The sequence below is a fragment of the Lacerta agilis genome, chromosome 3 (assembly GCF_009819535.1).
Source record: "Lacerta agilis isolate rLacAgi1 chromosome 3, rLacAgi1.pri, whole genome shotgun sequence".
In the NCBI taxonomy this organism is placed as follows: Eukaryota; Metazoa; Chordata; class Lepidosauria; order Squamata; family Lacertidae; genus Lacerta; species Lacerta agilis.
Window position 1 is genome coordinate 108,019,646 of NC_046314.1, and position 27,332 is coordinate 108,046,977.

The following is a 27,332-nucleotide window of genomic DNA, read 5'->3' on the forward strand; positions in this document are numbered from 1 at the left end:
GCCCACCGAGAAACAGGAGGGAGGTATTGGTACGCTGCAGATGTGGGGGGTGGGGGGCAGGCACCCTAAGCCTTGCAAAGTACAAAGCAAACTAAAAATCTTCCCCCCATAATGGCCCGATGGGGACTGAGCGTGCCCAGTAGCTAAGGAAAGTTGGGTATCGGTTGGAAAAGAGAAACGGGAAGGCGGGGCAGCCTGTTTGGAAACTTCGTTGCCCCAAAATCAAGCAGCGAGGGCTGTTTGTTGCTGTCACATTTCTTTCTGGGAAAGCTGCACTCTTATTATAGATGAACCGAAGAGAGGAAGCAGAGCGACCGGAGAAAAATTCATAGAGTAATGGAATGAGTCTAGAACTCCCTCTTCTGTCTGTTCGTGGCAATTCACTGACACTCGCACTGAATTGGTTTTAATTCTACTGTTGTTTTACAAGATTGCAACCTATCCTGGGATCTTACGATGGTGTGTGGACTGGACATTTTCATAAGGCCATTTTTGTTGTTTTAGTTGCCCCTCTTTTCTTTACCCAGAGCTTTGGGTTATAGGGACATTCTAATGGTTGTTCTCAGAGCTGTTTAATTTCTTCTTCTTCTGATTTATGCTGGAGTTCTTAATTTTAAATTATTCTTTTTTGATTCTGTAATTTTATTGTACATTGTACATTGCTATATTCTCCACGACAAGGCAGTGATCCAGGATCACGCTACTAACATGAGTTTGGCCAAACTGCGAGAGGCAGTGAAGGATAGGCGTGCCTGGCGTGCTCTGGTCCATGGGGTCACGAAGAGTCGGACACGACTGAACAACTGAACAACAACAACAACAACATATTCTCCACTGTGAAATATTCAATGAAGAGTGGGCTATGCAGACTACTTATTATTAAAAATGAGGGATGCAGGCACACCGGGGGAGGGGGCACCCAACATTGTGGGTGCCCGGCGTTTGTGTGGGTCTTTTTGGAGGGTGTAATAGGCCCCATTGGGCCTCCTCCCACCATGTGGGCTGTAGAATATTGAGGGACCATTTCTGCCGCAACAATTTTTTCCTGTCCCGCTATAAAAGGGGAATTGCACTTGGAGCCATGCCTAGGCTCTTTTCTCCCTTACCTTACAAGAAATAATGTGTATATTGTAAGCTCCTTGGGGCAGGGTCCAATCCTCTTATACATTGCAATGAACGAAGCACAACCGCTTGCTTGCTTGCTTATTTGATAGCAGGTACAATTTCACAATATGAGGGATTTCTGATGGGTGGGATATAGATAGGGGTGCAGAGGGAAGCAGGAAGTTCTTCGGTATTATTATTTTTTAAACTTAAGAGTGCCTCCAGACTGGACATACGGGAACAATAAGTTTGTATAATTAAAGTAGATTCAAGGACCCCCCCTCTACTGCAACAGATTGACTTTAACGGAGAACTGGGAGTTTTGCGATGGGGAAGATGCACAGAAATGTATGGGGTGAATGAATATATAGAATATATATAGAACCTTGCAAGCAAATAAGGATGAATGGAGAATGAATGCTCATTTGCCATATAACTGCCCCCTAAACAAATGCTCAATAAAGACCAGATATGATCTATATTCTGGCATAAGCTTCATGCAAGCAAATCAGGACGAATGCTCAATAAACAGGTCACCCAGAGGAGACATTATACAGTACAATTTCTGTAAATAAAGAGTAATATAAACAGTAACAAAACACGTTCCTTGACTTGAGGATTTTATTTATTTACACTACCTTTCAATAAAAGAGCACCTGCTCACACTTTTTTACTGTTTGAAAATGCAAATAAAATCAATCCATTTGAAACAGAACAAAACCAACGTCAGCTAAATGAATCAAAACCAACACTTCTAATTACACAAGTATCTCCACCAATCCCCAAACATCCAAATAAATAGCAGCATCCCCCCCCCCCCCCGCGTCTACCAATGAAAAATTAATACAGACCTCACGGAGGAGAGCGTTCCACAACTCTGGGGCCACAGCAGATAAGGTCTTGCCCCAGGTAGATGATAACATCACCTCGCTAAAGGAAGGAACTTAGATTAGGGTCTCACTTGTAGATCCTAAAGGCCCAGGGAGAATACAGGAGAGAAAGTTCTCCTTGAGATCTAGGCTGTTCCAAGCTTTGACTGTCAAAAGCTGCATCTTCTTGAATTAGTCCTGGAAACAAGCTAGTAAAAAAATAAAAAATGCAGCAGTTTTACAACAGTGCCCAAGTCTCAATCAATGCAAGAGCCCTCATCCCCAGTCCCCAATATTCAAACTTCTTCATCTACCCCAAGCAAACAAAACACAGCAAAAAAAGCAGAAATCTTGCTTCCCCCAAGGAGGCAACCTCTTCAGCCAAACTATCTATCTCTATCTCTATCTCTATCTCTATCTCTATCTGTATGTACGTATTAAAAACCTTCCCAAAATTTTAATGGGAGGGCAGAGGGCATTGAAAGGCAGCAAGGGGGTGGTCTAAGGGCACTGTGGTGCCCATGGGCACCACATTGGGGACCTCATGTGTAGACAGTACTGAGTTGGAGGACCAATGGTCTGACTCAGTTTAAGGCAGCTTCCTGTGCTGCACAGCCACGTTTTAATTTGAAAGTGTTGTATATCTATATCTGTATCTCCATCTCTGTATCCGTATATCTATATATAATGTATCTCATTCATGTATCCTTATCTCCTTCAAGGCAGGTCCAGAGGCACCTGTAGGTGGAGCAATGAGTGCAAAATTTCACCTTTGTACAGTACATGCACTCACACTCCCCCCCCTCTGTCCTTTCGCAGAGACATGATCAGAACTCAAGGACACATTCCATGGGGGCGGGGGGGGAAGCCCCAGGGTCAGAAGCAGGGCCAGTGGTTGGTGTAGCCTGGCGAGAGGGAGCACACCAGAAAGAGAGGCTTAGAGGGCCACATTGGGCTCCTGAGCATGAGGTTCCCTACCTCTGCTATTAAGACCTGCCAGCTGCTGAAGGGCATTGCTGAGACAACTTGTATGTTCTGCCTCTGCTGCCGAGTTGCTATCTGTGGTCCTGAAACCCACACATTTTGTTGTTCAGTCGTGTCCGACTCTTCGTGACCCCATGGACCAGAGCACGCCAGGCACCCCTATCCTCCAGTGCCTCCCGCAGTTTGGCCAAACTCATGTTAGTAGCTTCGAGAACACTGTCCAACCATCTCATCCTCTGTCGCCCCCTTCTCCTTGTGCCCTCCATCTTTCCCAACATCAGGATCTATTCCAGGGAGTCTTCTCTTCTCATGAGGTGGCCAAAGTACTGGAGCCTCAACTTCAGGATCTGTCCTTCCAGTGAGCACTCAGGGCTGATTTATTTAAGGATGGATAAGTTTGATCTTTTTGCAGTCCACAGGACTCTCGCTGATCTTGTCTCACCTTGCCTTCCTATCTCTCTGGAACCCTGGGACTACTGACTCCCCCCTTTTGATATTTGCATCCTGCTTTTCCAACAGCAATGTTGAGCTCAGAGTGGCTCACAATGACCTTAAAAACGAGCAAGCATTACCAGATTTAGGAAAGCTGAGGGGAAAATGTGAAAACCAGAGTTGGGAGGGAGGAAAGTCACAAGCTCGGCAGAGTATTTGTATTGATTTTTTGAATATATGTTATCAAGTGTGTTTCTTTATGATATTCTGAAAATAAAAATAAATTTGGGGGGAAAACGAGCAAGCATTACAGTCGCTACAATCATACCAAAAAAGAAAAAGATAAGGCAGAAAAATTCTTCGCACAATTAATACAATGTGTACAGGCCATTGCCTATCTTTGGTAGTCGGTTTCCCTATGGATCAGGACACTTAAACTGCAATTTGGGCACCTCTCTGTGTCACCAAACATTGATGGGTATCCCATTCAAAATCCCAGCTACCAAGAGACCTTCCTCTAATGACTTGTTCTCAATGATGAAACACCACCCAACCCTCCCAGACTATTAACCGAACAAGAGAGCATAGAAACATAGGAAGCTGCCTGGTACAGAGTCAGACCACTGATCCGTCTAGCTCAGTACTGTCTACACAGACCGGCAGCAGCTCTCCGGGTTTTCAGGCAGGGAGTCTCTCCCAAGTCTACCTGGAGATGACAGGAATTGAACTTGACGCCTCCTGCTTTGCAAAGCAGATGCTCTGCAACTGAGCTACCGCCCTTCCCCAAATGGGATGGAGAAGACCCTCCCTCTCCTTGTTAACGTATAATCTGCCCACATCTTCGTTCTCTCTCTGTGAAATAGGAAAGACAAGATTTACTTTTAAATTTTTTTTTTTGCTTCTCTCTTGATGTCTCCCCCAAGCCCCTTAGCAACTGGGATCTGCCTCAGAAGGCACACGAGGGCTGCTGGCATGATGCCCCGTCTCTTTCTCTAGTCAACAAAGCGAGAGACCCCAGCCACAGAAGGGCAGGTGCAACAGATGCAGGGTCCAGAGATTTCGCTTCCTGGGTCCAAACACCACCTGCCAGCATGTTGTGCTTTCACTCGGAGATGGAGCTTGGAGCGGAGAGGAGGGGGAATTTCTCTAGAGAAGGGGTGAGGTGGAGATTTTGGGCTTCTGCAGACAGGGAACTCTGGCGTTGGGTCTCTCCCCAACTCTGGGGGAGGGCAGTTTGCACCTAAGGAGGGAAAATAGCTCCCCTCTCAACCAATTGCCATATTTATTTTATTCGTGGAAATATTTCCACACTGGGTCATCAAAGTGGCTTACACAGATTTGATTTTTTTTTTTTTTTTTAAGGACTAAGAAAATATAATGGAGTTAACAATTTCATGAGCTTTCAAGCAGGAGCAAAAAGTGCCTAGAGAGACGGGCAGGTCTATTTGGTTTCTCGTTTTGGCAATCTTAAGTTCAGTTCTGTGCATTAAAATAAGAAAAAGCATTTCTGTACCAACACAGGATGAAATATCAGAGTGGCGTAAAATGTTAAAAAATAAAACACAATTTAAGAAATAATTATTAAATATAAACCCTACTGATAATCCTTAAGGTGCCTGGCTGATAAAAATAAAAATCAGATAGTTGCAAAGGCCTGTCTGCATTTCCACATTAGTTTGCGATGGTGATGGTGGTGATGATTTTTAAAAAGGCCTCCTGAAAATCATCAGTGTTTCTGTATGAATTTCTCCCAATACACACATTTTTATATGCAATCTCTCCTAACAGAAACACTTTTGCACACCAGCTTCCCCAAACACAATGCATTTGTGCATGGTATTTCCCAGTAAAGCATGCATTCATTTCTGTACGCATCACTTGGCTGGAGAACAGGAAAAAATTGTGTGAATTTGGTAGAGTGGTTGTGTTCTGGTCCCATATAAAACTTTGCAAAGTGTGAAAGAGGTAAGTTCGCATTCTAATGCAAACTGGATAGATGTTCTCCTCCATCCTTAGCAGTCCTGCCCCCCCCCCCCCCCCCGCTGGCAAGATACTCATGAAGAAGAAGAAGAAGAAGAAGAAGAAGAAGAAGAAGAAGAAGAAGAAGAAGAGAGGAGGAGGAGGAGGAGGAGGAGGAGGAGGAGGAGGAGTTTGGATTTGATATCCTGCTTTATCACTACCCTAAGAAGCGGCTAACATTCTCCTTTCCCTTCTGTTTCAGTGTATCTGAAGAAGTGTGCATGCACGTGAAAGCTCATACCAAGAACAAACTTAGTTGGTCTCTAAGGTGCTACTGGAAGGATTTTTTATTTTTATTTTTTATTTTGTTTCCCCACAACAAACACTCTGTGAGGTGAGTGGGGCTGAGAGACTTCAGAGAGAAGTGTGACCAGCCCAAGGTCACCCAGCAGCTGCATGTGGAGGAGCGGGGACGCGAACCCGGTTCACCAGATTACAAGTCTACCGCTCTTAACCACTACACCATCCATGCTCAGCCTGACTGTGAGCAGGAGGAACAGGGCTGTGTGCACCTTTGAGCTGGTGAGTTACTTCAACTGCCTTCTGCTTCTGCCTTGCAGCAGTGGCAGAATCAGTTATTCCCAGGGGCCGGGAGTTTCTTTTTAAGTCAGAGATGAGCATGGGACTACAAGTCCCAGAGTCAATGGTGGAAAAATGATGCAACGTGTATCCTTTCTGCTGGGTGGAAGCCCACAGACAGTCTTCTCTCTGGTGTAAATGGTGTCTCCGCCCCTGAGTGGTAAGCCAAAATGGCAGAAAAATACCCCTGAAAGAGGCAGATTTGCGGGTTAGAATGGAAAGACACAGGACAGGTGAAGCATTCCTGTCCCCTAAAAACGTTCCTTTCAACAACAACTGATGAACTCCTTTTGACCGGTCCACAGTAGAAAGTGTCCTTTCATATTGTATCACAGTGTGGTATGCTGGCCTGACAGCCACGGGCAGAGAGTCTCTACAGAGGGTGGTGAATACAGCACATGATATCACGGGCTGTCCCTTGAGTCCGCTAGACGACATCGCAAGGGATCGTTGCCTTAGGAGAGCGAGAACAAATCTCAGGGATGACTCACACCCCGGCCATCAACTCTTTAATCTTCTACCCTCGGGCAGGAGATATAGAAGTATAATCGGCCGTACCAACAGGCTAAAAAAATAGCTTCTATCCATGGGCTGTTAGGCTGTTGAACGGAAAATAACATGGCGAAATTGACTTGTGAGGTGGTGTGTTGTTCAATAAGAGATTGAGTGTTGGGGGGGGGGAGCTCGTTTAATTTCATTGTACACAGGTTGTAAAGGTAAAGGTACCCCTGACCATTAGGTCCAGTTGTGTCCGACTCTGGGATTGCAGCGCTCATCTTCCGTTACTGGCCCAGGTCATGTGGCCAGTATGCCCAAGCCGCTTCTGGTGAACCAGAGCAGCGCACGGAAACGCCGTTTACCTTCCCGCCAGAGCGGTACCTATTTATCTACTTGCGCTTTGACGTGCTTTCAAACTGCTAGGTTGGCAGGAGCAGGGACTGAGCAATGGGAGCTCACCCCGTCATGGGGATTCGAACCGCCGACCTTCTGATCAGCAAGCCCTGGGCTCTGTGGTTTAACCCACAGTGCCACCCGCTGTACAGGTTGTACATTGTACAGGTTGTGCAATGACAATAAAGGCATTATTATTATTATTATTATTATTATTATTATTATTATTATTATTATTATTATTATTATTATTATCTTACTTCAGTGCCTCTCCAGGGTGGTCCTTTTTATTCCTGAAGGTATCCTGCAAAGGCAGTGGAGGTTTAAGATCTGAGTTTTCCTTCTCCTAGATGGGCTGCCTTCCCAGGTTGACGAGCCCCATCTGCCCCTCACCTCCCTTTACAGCACGTGCAGAAACCACCTTCTTGACCGTTGGACCCATGGTCTCATCCAGGGGTCCCCAAACTAAGGCCCGCAGGCCGGATAAGGCTGGAGGGACTTGTTTATCCGCTGCCCGCTGCCTGCTCTTACCGGCACTGTGCTGCACGGCTGCCCACTTCCGGGTCGGAGGAGCACCGGAAATAGCTTGTGTGCATGCACATGAGTTATTTCCGGTGCACATCCAGGTCGGAGGAGGGCTGTGCACATGCGCACAAGCTGCTTCCAGTGCTCCTCCGACCCGGAAGCTCACTGGCCTGAGGCGCGGTAAGTTTGCTGACCCCTGTTATCACCTGTTCCATCCATCAGAGCCTGTCTTCACATTCAGAGGAAGTCCCTATCTTACTGAGCATTTGAGACCCATGATCAGGGTCGGATTTAGGTTTGATGAGACCCTAAGCTACTGAAGGTAATGGGGCCCTTTATATGTCCAGCCGTCCTTTGTCAACAACAAATTCTCGCTGTTTTTTGTTGTTCAATATATGCTATATGGTTATTTATGGACCTAATAGGTATCTAAAGCCCTTTGGACATGCAGAATGTAGGCACCCTATATATAGAAATGAGCAAACCAGTGACATTTTAGGGAGCAGGCTAGCAGGCGGGGCCCATTACTTACATCATAGGAGCCTACACAACACAAAACACGGTTGCTGTATGCAGGTTTTATTTTATTTGTTTTTTATCTTATATTTTGGAAATGTGCATCCAGTGGTTTTTTTTTTGCTTTAAATTGTTTGCCCCCCCCCCCAAGAGAGTGGGGCCCTAACCTATAGCTTGTTTAGCTTATACGTAAATCTGGCACTGCCCATGAGCTATCTTCACCTGTTTTAGCCGGCCAGTTGATGCCATTCCTGGGGTGTGGCCACTGTCACAAGCTGACGACTTCTAGGAGCCACAGGTGAGAGCTGAGTACCGGGTGGGGACCAAACTGTTGTGATATCAGTACAAGCCGAGCTGCAAGAAGCGAGGCACCTGACTTAAGAGTCATGTTTCACACTGTGGGAAATCCAACAATCATTCCATACATGTGATGTCATTGTAATTTACATATGTACCTTACTTTCTGTTTTGCATCGGAGATGCAAGACGCTTTAATAGACAGCTCTGAATTAACGAGCTGGCTACGCAGACATTCTGCTCTTTATCTACAATAAAGAATGAGCATGACATGTCCCTTACCATAGATATTACCCCTCACATACCCCAGCTCTTGAACTATAGTGCAACAAAAGCAGGACCACCACCCCCTCTCGACGCCGTACATTTGTGCGATGAAATGTTCAAGGATTTCAGCCAGAAGCTATGGGGTATGTAAAGATGGGAAAGGAAGCAGTATGCCTGTCTTGAAAGTTTTGATGGTGCAAGCAGTATTGGAGGCAGGATTTTGTATAACCACCCCAATAGCATCAAGAGTACAAGTCATCATGAATATACAGTACAATAAAAAAGATGTTTGGAGGGGCCCTCAGAAAATGTGGGTGCTGGAATATGCTTCTGCCAAAACACTATGTTTCCCTCTCCTTAGAATAAAAAAGCAAACTACATGTACTCAAATGCTCTTCATTGGGTGTGCTTATCCAAATATTAAAGTAATAGAAAAATAAACTTGCGTAGGATTATAAAGGACTGTAATTTTTGCATTTCCTTGCCATTCAACTCCCACCTTATTTACCCGCTGCTTTATATACCTGCCAGCTTAGATCTCTTACCTAGATTCTCAGGGACTGGACCTTTTCAACTTCTGCACCAAATTATATTTCAGTCATTAATGCCACATTAATTTTTCTGAAGCAAATTATGTCCATGGAGAAGTATAAAGAGAATCAACATATTGAGCAGCGTGCTATATTTTTGGCATTTCAACCCTAAACAACTCTACGTAAGAGTACGCACTGTTGATTTCAACATGCTCTTGCATCTTACGTGCCAAAAAAGGAAGCTGGATTAAAACTTTTTAGCAGGGTGACATTATAGAATTAAGTCTGGATTTTGAATATTACCAGCGGGTGGCAGTTCTTCAGCAGGTTGCAGTTCTTCAGCAGGTTGCCAAGAGAGTATCCAAAATTTGGTGGTCGGCATTCAGTTAGCAAATGTCGACCATCCTGGGTGAGCCAGGTGAATCTCCAAAAACCCAGATACACTGGTGACAGCTGACAAGTGCTTGCTTGTGTACTCTCCAAGAGTTGGAATACACCCATGTCTCCATCTATCTCTATCCATTTTCATGTAGGCTCAAAATGAATCTGGGATTGTCAACATTCACCTATCAGTGCAACCTTCCACCGAATTTTGGGCATTCACTGTAACACATACAGTGTTATAATTTGCACAGTTAACATAACTTTCTACCTCACCCCGTAAAAAAAAAGATTTTTTAGGCTTACCAGAAAGGATTGTTTGCAATGCTTCCAATCTGGCCAGGCGGGTGGGGGCATGTCTGGAGAGAGAGAGAACACAGCAGAATGGCAACAGGTTTGCAGCCGAGAGGTCGCTAGCGAAAATTCTGCTAAAGCAGCGTTTTATAGCCAAAGTCCACTTTGCTTTTTGGCATAAGCTCATTTGGCAAGGCCAACGCGGGGAGGGAAAGAACCCCCCGACACTAGACAGCATCTATTCAATATCTAGGTCTTCCCTTTATGAGCTGGAATCCTCTTTGATGTCTTCCAAATTCGCCACCGGAGCTCGCCTGGGCCTCCAAAGTTCCCTCCCCGCTGCATCGCTTCCTGCTTCTTTGATTTCGCTTCCCAATTTCTCCAGCAGAAAAGCATCTGCCCACCGCATAGGGCAGCCTAAAGCTTTCAGAAGGTTTTCTCTTTTTTTTTAAAGCTCCCCCCACCGCAGCGAGAAAGAAAGCCAGGAGCGACACGTTACAACAACCAAGCTTTTTCTATAGGAAAAGAGGCTGGCAGGCCACACTTTGTTATCCACTTCATAGGCAAGAGTCTTTTTGACAGTGCTAAACCATCGGCCCTGCTGAGCTCAGCAGGAGTCAAGCGCTGAGTACCATCTGTCAAAGCTTTAGGGTCTTCCCCCTCCTCTCCTTGCCCCGTTTATTACTGTTGTTGTTGTTGTTGTTATTATTAAATTATTCTACAATCTGCTAAAAAGAAGGCAGGGAATGAAAGTTACTTGATTGCAATTTGTTAGCGGAAGTTTGCAGACTGACTCCAAGCAGCAGTGAGTGTGCAACTCCCAAAACACTACAAAGAAAAGAAAAGAGGAAAGAGGAGAGAGAGAGAGAGAGAGAGAGAGAATTCTCTGAAGAGAGCCAGTCTTTTAACCCGGAGGGTCTGTGTGAAGCAGAAAGAGAGTCTCCTGCTATCTTATTCAAGAAAAGGTTGAAACCATGCATTCAAAAGAAGTTTTGATGGGGGAAAAGGTACTGTTTGAGTGTGAGTGTTTTATTTCAACCAGCCATAACAGGTATACAGGTGAAACTCGAAAAATTAGAATATCGTGGAAAGGTTCATTTCTTTCAGTAATTCAACTTAAAAGGTGAAACTAATATATGAGGTAGACTCATGACATGCAAAGCGAGATATGTTAAGCCTTTAATTGTTGTAATTGTGATGATTATGGCGTACAGCTCATGAGAACCCCAAATTAACAATTTCAACTTTGGTGTTTTCATCAGGTGTACGCCATAATCATCACAATCATAACAAACAAAGGCTTGACATATCTCGCTTTGCATGTCATGAGTCTATCTCATATATTAAACTCCAGTAGCTAACGAAAACAATTGTTTACATAAATGGACTTTCCCACGATATTCTAATTTTTCGAGTTTCACCTGTACTTTTTCTTGTTGTCATTGTTACACGAACTTCTGGCCCTCCAAGTGTTGCCGGACTACAAATCCCATTGCCGCTGACCATTGGCCATGCTGGCTGGTGCTGATGGGAGTTGGAAGTCCAACAGCTTCTGGAAGGCCAAAGCCCCACCCCCACCTGCTTTAGGTTATGTCGGAAATGCACAGTGAACTTTTTGGAACTTCCCCAAAAGTTTATCCCTACTTTGAGTAGGGGTTCAGCTCATTCAGAAACGGGAGACATGATTATGAAGGGCTCTATTTTGCTCATACTGAGCTTGGCAACTTAAAGACAGGCCCATCCATTTGCCACCTCAGTTGGCCCAGAAATGTAGGATACAGAGTTGGTGCCTTGGGCTGAAGACTGAGGGGCTGTGGCACAATGTGTGCCTGTGACATCACGCACGTGACGCATGACACATTGTCGGGATGAGGCCTCAGGAGAAGGCCTTGCCTAGCGCTGTGCAGCTTCAATGGCTGTGGCTTCAACTCTTTCAGCCTCCTCTGTTCCCTCAGTATTGGGGGGCTGAGTCCCCCGCTAAGGAATACTGAGGGGACTGATGACACCTTCATCCCCTAGAGCTGGTGTGCCTGGGAGGACATCAGTGAAATTAGCATGGCCATCGTATCTTCATGGGTCATCATTACAGTGTAAGGTTTTTTATATCTAAATTGAAGGGTCAGAAAAAAAATAGCACACTGTTTAAAAGTCTTAAAAGGAACTGAAGACCCAGAATGTTTCTAGGCCGCTCACGGAGACTTTATCACTGCAAGTGCAAAGTTCTTTGCTGATACCAGTGCGAGAAATTCACTTTGTAATAGTGAATAGCAAAAATTGTTCTGTTTATCTTGTTCAACGGTGAAAACAATTATGCTTTCACATTGCAATTGCATTCCCTTTTGTGTGTGTGTGTGGTTGTTTTTTTTACATAATTAAATGAAATAAGAATTAATACCCTTCTTATTAATACACAGTGTTTTCAGGTTTTGGCGTTTGCAATATGTTTTTGCAAAGTAACATACCTGCACCCCTCACCTGTCCACTCTTTACCTTTTGCACCACTTGTCGATATTCTGGCAACTCTGCTGATAACAAGCTGTGAATGTACTATGGGTGGAATTTGCTTTCCCCCCCAATTTAAGGTTGTGAATCTTCGCAAAATCGCAGATTCCATGCACAGTATGTTTGCTACATTAACAGCAGAGCTCCCAGATGATGAGCAACTGCTGTCATGGGCCCCTGGGCTCCACTAGGATCTGGCATGGTTTGGTGGCCCCAGATGGAAGAGGAGAAAGAACGAAGGAGAAGGGACAGACTGGGGGGTGGGGTGGGACAGGAAAGTTGGCAACCGAGGGATGGAGGAGGGAGGGCCTCCCCATGCGACTCTAGATATCAAAGTCCAAGAAGCAGATCTTCTGGCTGTATCTACCATCCCTCCTGCAGAGCGCAGAGCCTCATCGGGGAGATGAGAAGACTTCGATCAGCCAGAGAGAGAGAGAGAGAGAGAGAGAGGCTGAACAGGAATTGGTGGTTGCAGCCCAAGAGATAATATACAGCCTATGCAGGGTTGCCTTCTGATGGCTCGGGTGGCAGAAACTCCATACCCTCCAACATTTCTCCAATGAAAATAGGGACGTCCTAAGGAAAAGCGAGATGGAGGGCACAAGGAGAAGGGGACGGCAGAGGATGAGATGGTTGGACAGTGTTCTCGAAGCTACTAACATGAGTTTGGCCAAACTGCGAGAGGCAGTGAAGGATAGGCGTGCCTGGCCTGCTCTGGTCCATGGGGTCACGAAGAGTCAGACAAGACTGAATGACTGAACAACAACAACAAAAGGAAAAGACCATATTACAGAGACCAGAGACCCTTCCCGGATCCTTAAACAATGCTAGGGAAAGGCAACGACACCAGTGACCCGTCGACAGCAGCCGAAGGAGTTAAACGTTGCCAGCATCCGGCACTTTAAAGAAAATCTATAGGCGAGTCAAACAATTAAGCGTCTTCAGGTAGGTGGCTTCACTCAAGGCTGCTGGAGAAACAGCAGTAGCACCACTTATCCTCTTTGCTCAGCCTGGGTCCCAGCTGTGGCAAGCCCAAGCACCTGTTCCTTCCACATTCCTGCTGCTTCGGGGCTGTTAGCAATGGGCTGCCAGGGGGGCCCTGGGAGGCTCATAATGGATCAAGGCAGGCGCTGAGTGTGGCCGTTGCTTAACTAATGGGTAGCTGTTCACTTTCGCACCAGTCGTTCTCTGGCTCTTTCCAGGATCAGAACTTGGAAGGAGGTTAGACTCTTTGTATATATCTTCCAGATAGACTTGCACAAGGCAGATATCTCATTCAGAGAGACTTGATAGAACTGAATGATGCTTCTCTACAGTTTCCAAAGCTTTTAATGGGATATATTGTTATACACCCTTGTGCAAATTACTTGAAACAGACTATGTAGTTTATTGTACGAAACTCACACATACATGCACAAAACTCACATACATTAGCAACGGATATGACCTCCGCTATTTTTAAGCAGCATTTGAACATGGTTTGGGGTGGAGTCTACTAGTTTCGAACAGTTACAGGTAGGTAGCCGTGTTGGTTTGCCATAGTCAAAACAAAATAAAATAAAAAATTCCTTCCAGTTGTACCTTAGAGACCAACTAAGTTTGTTCTTGGTATGAGCTTTCGTGTGCATGCACACTTCTTCAGATACATGCACACGAAAGCTCATACCAAGAACAAACTTAGTTGGTCTCTAAGGTGCTACTGGAAGGATTTTTTTTATTTTATTTTGTTTAGTTTCGAACAGTCACGGTTGATTTTCGGATCCCTGTGCTACACTTGAATCAGCGTCTGAATGAGCTTCTCCATAGTCGTACAGTCTACAGCACGGAGGCAACTTTTGCATATTGCCCACAAATTCTCAATGGGATTTACGTCTTGGCGGAGGAAGAGGAGTGCGGGGGGAGCGCAACGCCCCCGGCAGCGCGATCCCGGTGGGGTGCCATCACGGCTGGCTCCCTGCCCGCGCTGGGCGCCATTCCCCCGCAGGCAGTGTGCCACGCCCCCAGGACACGCGCCACGCCCCCAGGACGCATGGAAGCCCCGCCCCAGGACGCAGGGAATTCCCCGGCATGAAGCTCTGCCATTGCCGGGGAATTCCCTGGCCAATCAAGTACCTGTATTTGCTGCTCTGTCATGAATTTCTTCACCACTTTTGATGTGTGACAGGGGGCAAGATCCTGCTGCTGCAATATCCCAGTACCGTCAGGATACCTCTTTTCCAGCTCTGGAATAATTCTCTTTCGTAGAACCTCAATATATTGTGGTGAGCGTATCATTCCTTCTGTTGGCTGCAGACTTCCGACACCATAATGATCCACTGAATTTTCGTGTTTGTTTTGAGTAGAGGATTACGAGTAAGATAGAAAACACGCTTTGTTTCAATTAATTTGCACAAGGGTGTAAATTCTTTTTTTTGGGGGGAGGGGGCAAGGCTCCCCCTAAAATATTTGAATTCAGCAATGGGTTAGAATTTAAATGAACCTTTAAATTCCTGAGTGGGGAGTGGAGTTTACACCAGTGTCCGGGAAACAGCCTGGCAGAAGAACCTTTGCGAGGGAAATACTGGAATGGCGAAGGCCATTAGCAGAGTCTCTGAGCCGGACAGAAAATGGGCAAAGCCCCTCCCTGAGGTGAGAGATAGTTAGCAGAGACAAAAGCTCAGAGTTCCAGGAGGGAGGGGCAGAATTGCAGTGGGCAATGAAGAAAACCGATCAGGGGGGGAAAATCTCACTTTTTGGAGGAGGGGGTTGGAGCACGAGGTGGGCAGCTTGTTTTATGCTACAGATAAGAGGGTCAGACATGATGCTTGGGGTTCTCTTGGACACTGAAGCTGCAGCAATGGAACAAACAGGATCTTCTTGGGATGTGATCTCCATATTTAGATCTCCATCTAAATAAACCATATATCATACAGACGCCGCCATCTCCGCTGCGCCTCTTTGTTCCAGTAGGAAACGCATAGCTCAGTCAGTAGAGCACAAGACTCTTAATCTCAGGGTTGTGGGTTCAAGTCCTGTGTTGGGCAAAGAGATTGCCCAAGCATTGCAGGGGCTTGGACTAGATCAGGGTTTCCCAGCCTTTTCCCTACCGTGGCCCCTTCCGAACTTGTTTCCTTCCTGTGGCCCCCTCCCTGGACGTAGCCAAGGCGGGGCAGGAGGGGGAGCTGCCCCCCAATAAGTAAAAATCAATAAAAATCTGAGATTCTGGCCCCCCCCAACAAAAGCCTGCCCCCGAACAAAAATCCTGGCTGCGGCCATGCTCCACCCCCATTCTACCGGTAGAAAGGTAGCTATTTAAAATTTTTTTGTGTGTAAATAGAACATGTTTTATTTATAATTTTTATAATTTATACAAAATACAATTACATAAAATGATAGGAACATAATGAAATATTGTTGAAGCAGAAAAACCTAGAAACATGGAGCTGGAAGGGACCCCAGGGGTCATCTTTGTAGTGCAAACCCCTGCAATGCAGGAAACTCAGCTAAAGCATCCATGGCAGATGGCCATCCAACCTCTGCTTAAAAACCTCCAAGGAAGGAGAGTCCAGAACCTCCTGAGGGAGATCCATCTTCCATGTACAGTAGTACCTCAGGTTGTGGACACGATCCGTTCCGGGGTGCCGTTCACACCCCGAAAAGTCCACAACCCGAGCAGCGATATTGTGCATGCGCGAAGTGCAATATTGTGCCTCTGCGCATGTGCGACCTGAGCAGAACGCTTCTGCGCATGCATGGCTGCTTTCGTAACACGAAAAAACGCAACCCACAGTGGATGTAACCAGAGGTATGACTGTATTATAAAAAGTGAACAATACTTATTTGACCCCAGTTATTTGACACAGAGGGGGAAACCTACAGATACAGTCCAAAAAGTGCCCTGGGAGTTCTGTATATATGGGAAAACACTATAGCCCCACACACCCTTACCTGGGAGTAAGACCCACTGTCTTGTGGCTGTCTTCTGTGTAGACACTTAGTTATTTACTAGATGCCACAATGAGTTCAGTGGGTCTTAAAGGTAAAGTGACCCCTGACCATTAGGTCCAGTCACGGACGACTCTGGGGTTGTGGCGCTCCTCTCGATTTATTGGCCGAGGGAGCCGGCGTACAGCTTCCGGGTCATGTGGCCAGCATGACTAAGCCGCTTCTGGTGAACCAGAGCAGCGCACGGAAACGGCGTTTACCTTCCTGCCGGAGCGGTACCTATTTATCTACTTGCACTTTGATGTGCTTTTGAACTGCTAGGTGGGCAGGAGCAGGGACCGAGCAACAGGAGCTCACTCCGTCACAGGGATTCGAACCGCTGACCTTCTGATCGGCAAGCCCTAGGCTCTGTGGTTTAACCCACAGCACCACCCACGTCCTTACTCCCTGGGTCTTACTTCTAGGTAATCACCAGACGCGGCAGCAACAAGCAGCTCTGGTTTGCCCAGCCCTCCCCATTGCAACCGCACTTACTTGACCTGAGGATTCTGGATCGCAGGTTCTACTTGTCAAAATGGGAGACTCAGTGATCGCACTCTCCTGCCAGAAACAAACCAGGACTGCTCCAAGAAAACACATGTGGCAAAAAGGAGCACAAGGCCCTGATGGGCTGCTCCCTTACCTGCTTGTGATTGGTCAAGCGGATAGCCAGCCTATCAGGATTTTGTTTTTTTAATGATCTTTTTTCTTCACTTCTCACCTCCCACAGTGGCCCCTGAGCCTTGTGCTGTGGCCCCCCATTTACATGATATTCACCTGTAAGGTAAAAGGTAAAATGACCCCTGGACGGCGAGGGAGTTGGTGTTTGTCCACAGACAGCTTTCTGGGACATGTGGCCAGCATGACCAAACCACTTCTGGTGCGACGGGACACTGTGACGGAAACTAGAGCGCACAGAAACACCGTTTACCTTCCTGCCGCAGCGGTACCTATTTATCTACTGGCACTGGCATGCTTTTGGACTGCTAGGATGACAGGAACTGGGACAGAGAAACGGGAGCTCACCCCATCGCACGGATTTGAAACGCCAACCTTCTAATCAGCAACCCCAAGAGGCTCCATGGTTTAGACCACAGCGCCACCTGCTTTCGCCTTCCCTTTCACCTGTGGCCCCCTTGGAATATCCTGGCTCCCCCAGGGAGCCATATGTCCCCCGGTTGGGAAAGACAGCATTATATGACCCTTGTGGTCTCTTCCAACTGCACGATTCTATGATCCTATCCACTTCCTCCACACTTAATTTTACACACTTTTCTTATTTGCATTCCCCCCACCCGGAAAGAAACAGCTCCAGGTTTAACCTTTCCTCATAAAAGAGTTGTTCTAGCTTCTGGATCATGCTTGGCTTTTTTTTTTTTTTAACCTGATCCAAGTCTGCAACTGTCCTTTTCGGAGTCATTATTTAGAGCATCCGCACAAGGCCGGGGCTAACAGGTTCTGACGGAGAGGATATGAAGGACTGGCCAGCAGAATCTTTATGACAGACGCCGTCACGGAGAACCGCTGGCTTTGTGATATTTATGGCTGCTTACAAAATGGATCCCGGCCAGATTTCCGAACTGTATATGTAGCCCTTTTCCCAGCATGCTTTATGGGAAATGGTAATTCTTTTCCAGATGACATGAGTCCGATGACAGAAGAATGGCGCAATTAGATTTACACATGATTAGAACTGCAATTTGCACCGAGCTCTGACCTCCAGCTGTATGCAAATGGCAGACATTCAATTTGGGGTGGATAAAATGGCTGACCTTTCAGAGTTCATTCGGTGCTGATCAATATATGCACACACACACACACACACACACACCTCATTGTCCATATTTGATACAAGAGTTTTGGCTTATGGGTGAACATGTATTGTACTTGAGAGTAGAATCCAGACTGGTCTCAGAGTTGGGTTGGACAACTTTACCAGTATTGGCTGGTTTGTCAGCTGCTACCCTACCTTGGAACATGGGTGGCGCTGTGGTCTAAACCACTGAGCCTAGGGCTTGCCGATCAGAAGGTCGGCGGTTCGAATCCCCGCGACGGGGTGAGCTCCCATGGCTCGGTCCCAGCTCCTGCCCACCTAGCAGTTCGAAAGCACGTCAAAGTGCAAGTAGATAAATAGGTACCGCTCCGGCGGGAAGGTAAATGGCATTTCCATGCGCTGCTCTGGTTCGCCAGAAGCGGCTTAGTCATGCTGGCAACATGACCCGGAAGCTGTTTGCGGACAAACGCCGGCTCCCTCGGCCTATAGAGTGAGATGAGCGTAGCAACCCCAGAGTCGTCCGCGGCTGGATCTTACGGCCAGGGGGTACCTTTACTTTTACCCTACCTTGCAAGGTGTTGAACTCTCCTTCACTGAAGGCTTTTAAACAGATGTTGGATTCTTTAGCTGCGATTGCTGTACTGCAGGGGGTTGGACTAGATGACCCCCGGGGTCCCTTCCACCTCTACAATTCTGTGATAAAAGCACCTGCAAGCCTCTGCGTGACCAGGGGCCTTTAACCTTGTTGCTGAATGTGGAAAACCTGGGTGTGCGGGGGGACGGATGGATATCAGGGCACATGGTCGCAGCTCGAAATCCTTTCCCTTTAATAATGCCCGAAGGGGGGGGGGGCTCAGAGTACCGTTCATTTCCTTGCCACTAAAATGCCACCAGGTGCGTTCTGCTATTTGGTTTGGAGCCCCAAACTCTCATTTCTTTCTCTTGGGCTTCTGCAATTAAATTATGATGATGAGATAAGTTTCATCGCAATTAACTCATCATGTTACTGCTTTTGATCGCTGTATCATAAAAGGCCCTGGTTTGTGAACAGTGGCTGGCTTGTTCTTTGCCATTTAGGAAGGCTAAACGGTCACGTATTGTTATTAAAAAAGAGAGAAAAGAATGGAAGAGGGAGGGGCCTCCTTCTCTTGGAAGTTCAGGCAGGACAGGTGCCCTGATTTTTTTTTTTTTAATGGTTTAAGGTTTCAGCCAGAGGAAGGATGTGTACCAGAATCATACCGTTTTCATCTCTTCCTCTCCCCACTTCCTGGCTTGATCCAGAGCACAGCCAAGCCAATGTACCTGTATAGTAAAAACCTGATCCAATATTTAAGATGGTGATGCTGAAGGCAGCAATGGGGCTTGGTTCCCAGTCTGTCGGAAGGGCTAAGAGCAGACAGGGCTTGCACAACATGGAATATGCCAAGCAGAATGAGGCCCACGTGTGGAACGCTCATTAGGCTCTTGATAAATAACGTCCTGTTTATGCTGCCTGCCTGCATGGGTGTAAGAAGCCAGCAAGGATGTGCTAGAATCAGTATTTTAGAGTTGGAAAGGGTCTTGGAAGGCAGGAGCTGCAAATAGGGTGGTCACATCGCACGGCGCCAAATGCATAATAACATACCCTCCAACCTTTCGCCGATGAAAATAGGGACGTCCTATTCAACAATAATATTATTAATAATAAGAATTTTATTTACATCCCTCCCATCTGACTGCATTGCCCCAGCCACTCTGGGTGGCCGCCACCAAAGCGTGTTCTCCTTCATGGAGAGCACGTGTTGCGGTGGGGGCTAGCAAGTCACCCCTCTGCTGCTGGGCGGGTTTGTATGGATGGCCACTACTGTGATTGGGCTCTGGCTGTCGTTGGGGAGATTCATATGTTGCAACTTGTAGATGGACAGTCCAGAGCCTATAAATGACCCTGCACTCAGCGTCGGAGCCCTCCTGGCTTCGTGCATCGGATTGCCCGCCCTGTTATTAGGCCTCTGCATTGACCTTGCTATGCCTGTCATGGGGTCGTCTGCATTGTAGCAGGGGCCTGGTAGGAGTTTTTTACCACTTGGCTGATGCCATTTGGTTTTCGCCTACTGCGTAGCAATTAGTCACAACTTGTAAGGTTGGCGGTTAGGCATTGGTTATAAATTGGTTGAGGAGGGGCAGAGTTGGCTGTGGTTGCCCCTTCAAGGCTGCTGCTGCAAGGGGAATTCCGTTAAAGGAATCCAGGGGCTCACCATGCTTGTCCGTTTCCCCTGGTCGGGGGACAGGGCCCACGCAAGAGCCCCTGGGAGCATTTGGGGAGAACGGGCGCACATTCTCTCCCCAGAGCGTTTTCCCCTATACTGACTCCACAGGCGGGTGGATGTCAGTTCTGTCCCCAGAGGGACAGATAGTCTTAACAAATGCAACCACTCACTTATTTTGTATTCAATAAAGTTGTGGCCAAATTAATGCCAAAAACCTTAAACTTATATCTGGTGTGAAGTGTGTTTTACTTGAGGGGTGGATTGGGGACCTCGACACGCAAAAAACGTAGCAAAACTACGCAGGGTTGCCTTGAGATATCTTCTAAAGGTTGCATAGTTACTTATCTCCTTGGCTCGGGGATCGCATGACTCCATATCCTCCCACATTTCTCCGATGAAATTAGGGACGTCCTAAGGAAAGGCGGGACATTCTGGGATCAAATCAGAAACCAGGACAGCTTCTGTAAATCCGGGACTGTCCTTGGAAAATAGGGACATTTGGAGAGTCTGTAATAAGTGGCTGGCCGGACAGCAGTCTCCTTAGTCTCTCTGGGGTCTCTTTGCACAACCAGGGAATCTAGCCTTCCTTGCTTTTTTGAACCAATTTGGGTCCACTTTATGATGGGGGTTGTAGTTCAACAACTGGAGGGAGGGGAGCGGCAGGTTTTCTCTCCCCACCCCCCAATTCATAACTTCACTCCCCTTACGAAGGAGAGAGCAGCTAAGAAGCACGGTCTGGCTGAATCATTTCTCTCTAGCTTTTGTCCCCACCCGCCGCGTCTGTCGACAAACGGAGTGAAAACTCTCCAGTTTAACTTTCATTCGCACTTTTATCGATTCGGAGGGCGCGGAGCGGATAATACGAGGACACGGTTTTTCTTAATGAAAGAGGGGCGGGAAACAATTCCAACCCTTTCCAACTTTTCACAGATGAAATTAGAGGCACCCTTGTGTTTCTCTCCCTCTCGCTAACGCTAGAGCTCATGGTCATATGATGAAGAGGGATGCTGGAAGGTGCAGGAGGAATAAAAGGAAAGACTTCTTCACGAACCACATAGTTAAACTATGGAACTCACTCCCATATTGGGCAAATTCATGGAGGACAAAGCTACTAGCCAGGACAACTCTGTTCTGCTTCCACAGTTGCCGAGGCAGTAATGCTTCTAAAGATCAGTTGCTGGAATTCCAACCACAGTATTTTAGGTGCCAATTTCTTTTTTTACATTACTTATTTGTATTGTTTGCACAGAGTAGTTAAAAATAATTCACGTGTTAAAATATCGTTAATATAAGCTAACCATCAATTATTAGTGTTTATGTGAGGTTATTCTGTCTTGTGAACCATCCTGAGACCTTCAGATGAAGGGCAGTATAGAAATTTTATTAACAACAACAACAACAACAACAACATGTTTGTAATCCAGATAGGAAAATATCCTGGGAGGAATTTAACATCAGGCTAAGGTGAGTGATCATGAGCATTTTGGTTTGCCAGTCAGAACAATTCCTTCCTTCTCCCCCATATGCTGTTCCAGGGTTCTCCCGACCCCCCAAGCCAATTTCAGGAGAGGGACAAGAGGGGCAAATCCTGCTTGACAAAGCAGACTTTTCTATATATAGATTTACTAGAACTTGTACTTCATTATTCCATTAAATGAACAAACAAACTCCATTTCTCTTTGGGATCCTCCAAACCTGCTAAGACTGCCTCCTCCAGTACGGACACTGGAGAGCACTGTTTGGGCTACACAAGGATCAGTCCTCAGGGAAAGATGTCAAAAATCATGAATGGATCAGGTTACACTTGTTATGGCACAGCAGCCACTTGGCACTGGCTAGGTCTATCCATATGGCAAGATGACACAACGTACGTACAATAGACTATACCACGTCAAGCTGCAGGGTGGGGGGGGGATATCACTTTTGAATGCTGCCCTATGTAAAAATTCCCTGCAAATAGAAAGGTAGCACATCAGGGAAGAAGAAGAAGAAGAAGAAGAGTTTGGATTTGATATCCCGCTTTTCACTACCCGAAGGAGTCTCAAAGCGGCTAACATTCTCCTTTCCCTTCCTCCCCCACAACAAACACTCTGTGAGGTGAGTGGGGCTGAGAGACTTCAAAGAAGTGTGACTAGTCCAAGGTCACCCAGCAGCTGCATGTGGAGGAGCGGAGACACAAACCCAGTTCCCCAGATAATGAGTCTACCGCTCTTAACCACTACACCACACTGGTGTATTCTAGCCAATGTTTTGCCTGTTGTGCTTGGATTTTCTTTACCTATTAGCAGGATTTTTTAAATAATAATAATAATAATAATAATAATAATAACACAGGGGGAGCCTGAAAAAACCCCTTCACCTCCATTTTGATCTAGTCAGCTCTACTATTTCAACACTCCCACAGCTTCATTTTGCTGCCTGTGTACAGCCCAAGCCAAAGAGCTGTTTTTGACCTATAAAGCTCAAGACTCTGAAACCTTGTGGACACCCTTTCCCCATACAAGGCTACCCAGACCCTTACGGTCAACATCATGCAAGGCCCTTCTTTGGGTGTCACCTCCAAGAGATGTCAGGAGGCTGGCAGTGAGAAGAAGGGCCTTTTCAGTGGTAGCTCCCTACTTGTACCCAAGGGAGCTCGCCGGACGCCAACGGCAACATTTTTTCCAGCACCAGATGACAACATTTTTACCCTTCCAGGGAATTTGTGTAGAATTTATGCAGTCGATGCATGTCAATTTACTTGATGGGAGTTTTTGCAATTGATTTTTTTCTTCTTGGTGAAGTTTCGGTGTATTTTAGATATAGCCTTTTGTTATTGCTGTGAGTTGCTTCAGGATTTTTCCGTAGCTTGTGCATTGAATTTAATAAAAAAGTAATACTATTATTATTTGCCAAGTGTACTTGTGTGACCCCCCCCCCCACTTTCAGGGGTCTCTTGAAGACTTCTTTATGCTGGCAACAGCCCATGACGATCTTTAAAATTAATATCCTCGGGTAGTCGGTCAATTAAATGATTTATATTGCTTTTAATGGTTTTTGAAATGATGTTATGCCACTCACTGCACACTGCCCTGATATTTTACGAGAGAGTGGTATATAAATAATTTTATAAAATAAATAAATACATGAGGATAATAATAGAGTGGGCCATCTACTTATTGGAGATAGAAGGGAATCTGAGGGCTGCTATTCCAGAAGTGTGCTTCTGTATTTTTAAAACAAAATAGAAAATTCTTTCCAGTAGCACCTTAGAGACCAACTGAGTTTGTTCTTGGTAAGAGCTTTCGTGTGCATGCACACTTCTTCAGATACACTGAAACAGAAGTCACCAGATCCTTAAATATAGTGAGTGAGTGGGGAGGGGTATTACTCAGAAGGTTGGTGGGAATTGGTGATGAGCTGATAGGTGTGGAAAACCTGTTGACGACTCTTAACGGCTGCAATTAGTCTTGTAGGGAAAGGCAAGGGGTGAGATGGCTAAAGATAGCTTTGTTATGTATAATGAGATAAGAATCCAATGTCTTTGTTCAGACCAGGTTTCTCCATGGTTTTAAGTTTGGTGATTAGTTGCAATCCAGCCACTTCTCAGTATTTTTAGATATAGGTGGGAGATAAATGTCTGCATGCCAAAATACAACTGCCCACTAAGTTTCACTTGGTGCCAGTTTCACAAGTGTTCATTCAGAAATCCTTTCTATCCTATTTCTGCATTGATTTGTGGCTTTCATTTTTAAAAGTTCACAAAATGCCACCCGATTTTTAAATGCATCTTTCTGCAAATACCTGTACACATTTTACCCCCTCTCGTTTTCTCGAGAAACACGCGTTTCTGTAAACATTTGAGCCTGAAATATGCATTTTGCTACTTTTTTTTTTAAGTAAAGAATTGTATTGCAAAATTCTAGGTGTGGGGAAACAGAAATGTGTATTACCCACCCAGGAAACGCAACTTAGGTTGGTTCACTTAGGGAAGATTTTAATATTTGATGAATTATTGTATTTTAACATTTTGCTGGAAGCAGCCCAGAGTGGCTGGGTAAACCCAGCCAGATGGGCAGGATAGAAATAATAAAATTATTATTATTATTATTATTATTATTATTATTATTATTATTATTATTATTAAACATGTGCACCAAACCTTGAGTATCTCTACTCAGATTTTAACTCTAAATGCACATGCTACACACACTGGTAATAGTTGACAAAGAGAGACAAGAAAAGGCTCCAACAAGCTGTAAGAATTGCAGAAAGGGTAATTGGTGTTAGCTTGCCTTCAATAGAGACAATTTATGCTACCCGAGTTAGGAAGAGAGCAGAGAGAATTGTAGCAGATCCTTTACATCCCGGTCATCATCTGCTTGATTTATTTAAGGGGAGGTAAAATATGGGTGGGGTTTCTTTGCTTCTTTGTATTGTGAGAGGAACAGTGTCTGTATGTTTACATTGCAATGTAGCCGAAACAAATTCCAAGTATGTTGGAAAATGTACTTGGCCAATAATAAATTATTCCTATTCCTATTCCTAGTGTTAGAAATAAAAAATGGTTTCTAATATTTCTCACACTAAGAATCTGCCTTACACTGAGCCAGGCTATTTGTCCATTCAGCTCATCACTGCAAACTCTGACTGGCAGCAGCTTTCCAGGGTCTTAGGCAGTGAAGTAGTTCCCATCGCCCCTGGATGCAACATCCTTCTTTAGGCCTACTCAAGGATCTGTGGCCTTCCAGATGTTACTGAACTCCAGCTCCCATCAGCCCTAGGCAGCCTGGCCAACGGTCAGTGATGATGGGATTTGTAGTCGAGCAACATTTGGAGAGCCACGGGGTCTCCCCACATCCTTTGCTTTAACAGGAGGTCGGATGGGGTTGAACCAGAGACATTCTTGCACGCAAGGCATCAATTCTACCACTCAGCTTTGGTCCTTCCAGAGAAAGCCAAGTCAGAGACGGGACAGGGATCGATATTTTCCAGGGACAGTTGCTGGAAACTGTGGGCCGTCATGATAACTAGGGACATTTAAAATATGGCATTTATAGTATGGGCTTTGGCCTAAATGGTTCTTTCCAGCAGAGTTCAAAACAATGCTACCCGTATTATTTGGAAAGAATTTGGCACTTAGAATTTATGCGGTGCTAATGGGCAATAAAGTTGATGTCAGTAACATATATAAAAACATCTCTCTCTCTCTCTCTCTCTCTCTCTCTCTCTCTCTCTCTCCCTCTCTCTCTCTGTTTTGGATTACAGATACACCCTGCCCCCCACAAACATATATTGCACACGCAAATAACTGTGTGATGCTGTCAAATAACCCTCTAATTTTTGCGGCACAAGTTTTACCTTTATGAACTAGAGAATGAGTCCAACGACTGAAGAACCTCTATTTTAAAAAAGGCACAGGGTGCCTTGTTTTTTCAGTATGTGCACACAGAAACCGACAACGAAAACCTGTCGTTCAATTAAAATTACGGTTGGAGCGGGGGGGAAGGGGGAGATTTCCCAATCTTCGATGAAAGGATAAAGCACACGACTCAATATGCAAAGGAAACCCTGAGAAACATTTGCCCGGCTTGGCTAACAATGCAGATTTAGCAAGGATTGCTACTTACCTGTTCTTTCCCCTCCTTTTAAACGTTAGCAATTTCTCTTAAATCCTCCCTCGCTTGCTTGACTGCTAATACTGACTTGCTGCTAAAACGGCATGGCGACCTGCTATGTCACATGATAAACTGGAGGAAAATAATGTGAACAAGTTATTAACACTTCAAGACTGACCCTTCCCTCTTCCCCAGAATGCTTTGGGCCTCCTTATTGATCGGGTCCACGTCGCTTTTTGTCACCTGGGAATTAACAATTTGATGTTTTATTTGACCATTTATCTCTTTAGCCAAACTGTTGCAATCTCTTTGACCTTTTAAAATGTTTATGACAAGGTGTTTGGCTGTTAATTGCTAGACATAAAAGACCGAAAACCCAAGGGTTAGGTCTAATGTCCGTCGCGTGCTGAACACATATTCTCTTGATAAAAGCAAACTGAAGCATTTCTGTCTCTTTTCCCCCCGCAAATAAGCTGGAAGAGGAATCCATTTCCAGTCAGTAGAGGTATTGATAAACACGGAGAGAAAGAGAATTTGGTGCAATATTTTATTATATATTTTTTAAAAACCGGTTTACTGCGCTTGTGTCCTGCTATTGCATGTGTGGCGAAATCAACCTGTTTCATTTTTACTTGATCTGGAAGCAGTATACTGGCAGAGTCCACCTCACGGGAAGTAAAAATTATTTTGGTTCTGAGGTGGTGAGGCCACAGTTGGCTTACTGTCTCCCGTTTTGGGCTCCACATTTTAAGGATATTGACATACTGGGTTTTTGTTGTTGTTGTTCAGTCGTTCAGTCGTGACCGACTCTTCGTGACCCCATGGACCACAGCACGCCAGGCACCCCTATCCTTCACTGCCTCCCGCAGTTTGGCCAAACTCATGTTAGTAGCTTCGAGAACACTGTCCAACCATCTCGTCCTCTGTCGTCCCCTTCTCCTTGTGCCCTCCATCTTTCCCAACATCAGGGTCTTTTCCAGGGAGTCTTCTCATGAGGTGGCCAAAGTACTGGAGCCTCAACTTCAGGATCTGTCCTTCTAGTGAGCACTCAGGGCCGATTTCCTTGAGAATGGATAGGTTTGATCTTCTTGCAGTCCATGGGACTCTCAAGAGTCTCCTCCAGCACCATAATTCAAAAGCATCAATTCTTCGGCGATCAGCCTTCTTGATGGTCCAGCTCTCGCTTCCGTACATTACTACTGGGAAAACCATAGCTTTAACTATACGGACCTTTGTCGGCAAGGTGATGTCTTTGCTTTTTAAGATGCTGTCTAGGTTTGTCATTGCTTTTCTCCCAAGAAGCAGGCGTCTTCTAATTTCGTGACTGCTGTCACCATCTGCAGTGATCATTATAGGGAGGTAACTAGGATGCTGGATGTGGGTGGCGCTGTGGGTTAAACCACAGAGCCTAGGGCTTGCCGATCAGAAGGTTGGCGGTTCAAATCCCCGTGATGGGGTGAGCTCCCGTTGCTCGGTCCCTGCTCCTGCCCACCTAGCAGTTCGAAAGCACGTCAGAGTGCAAGTAGATAAATAGGTACCGCTCCAGCGGGAAGGTAAAC

At 45.8% G+C, this 27,332-nt stretch overlaps 1 long non-coding RNA gene across 1 annotated transcript; it reads right to left on the bottom strand.

The window, feature by feature from the left end:
* Nucleotides 1-2,110: 2,110 nt before the first annotated feature.
* Nucleotides 2,111-25,915, bottom strand: LOC117044733. The gene is made up of 3 exons (XR_004426324.1): nucleotides 25,786-25,915; nucleotides 9,704-9,756; nucleotides 2,111-2,182 (listed from the first exon to the last, which is right to left on the bottom strand). It is a non-coding gene; the product is annotated as an uncharacterized LOC117044733 (long non-coding RNA).
* Nucleotides 25,916-27,332: the final 1,417 nt, after the last annotated feature.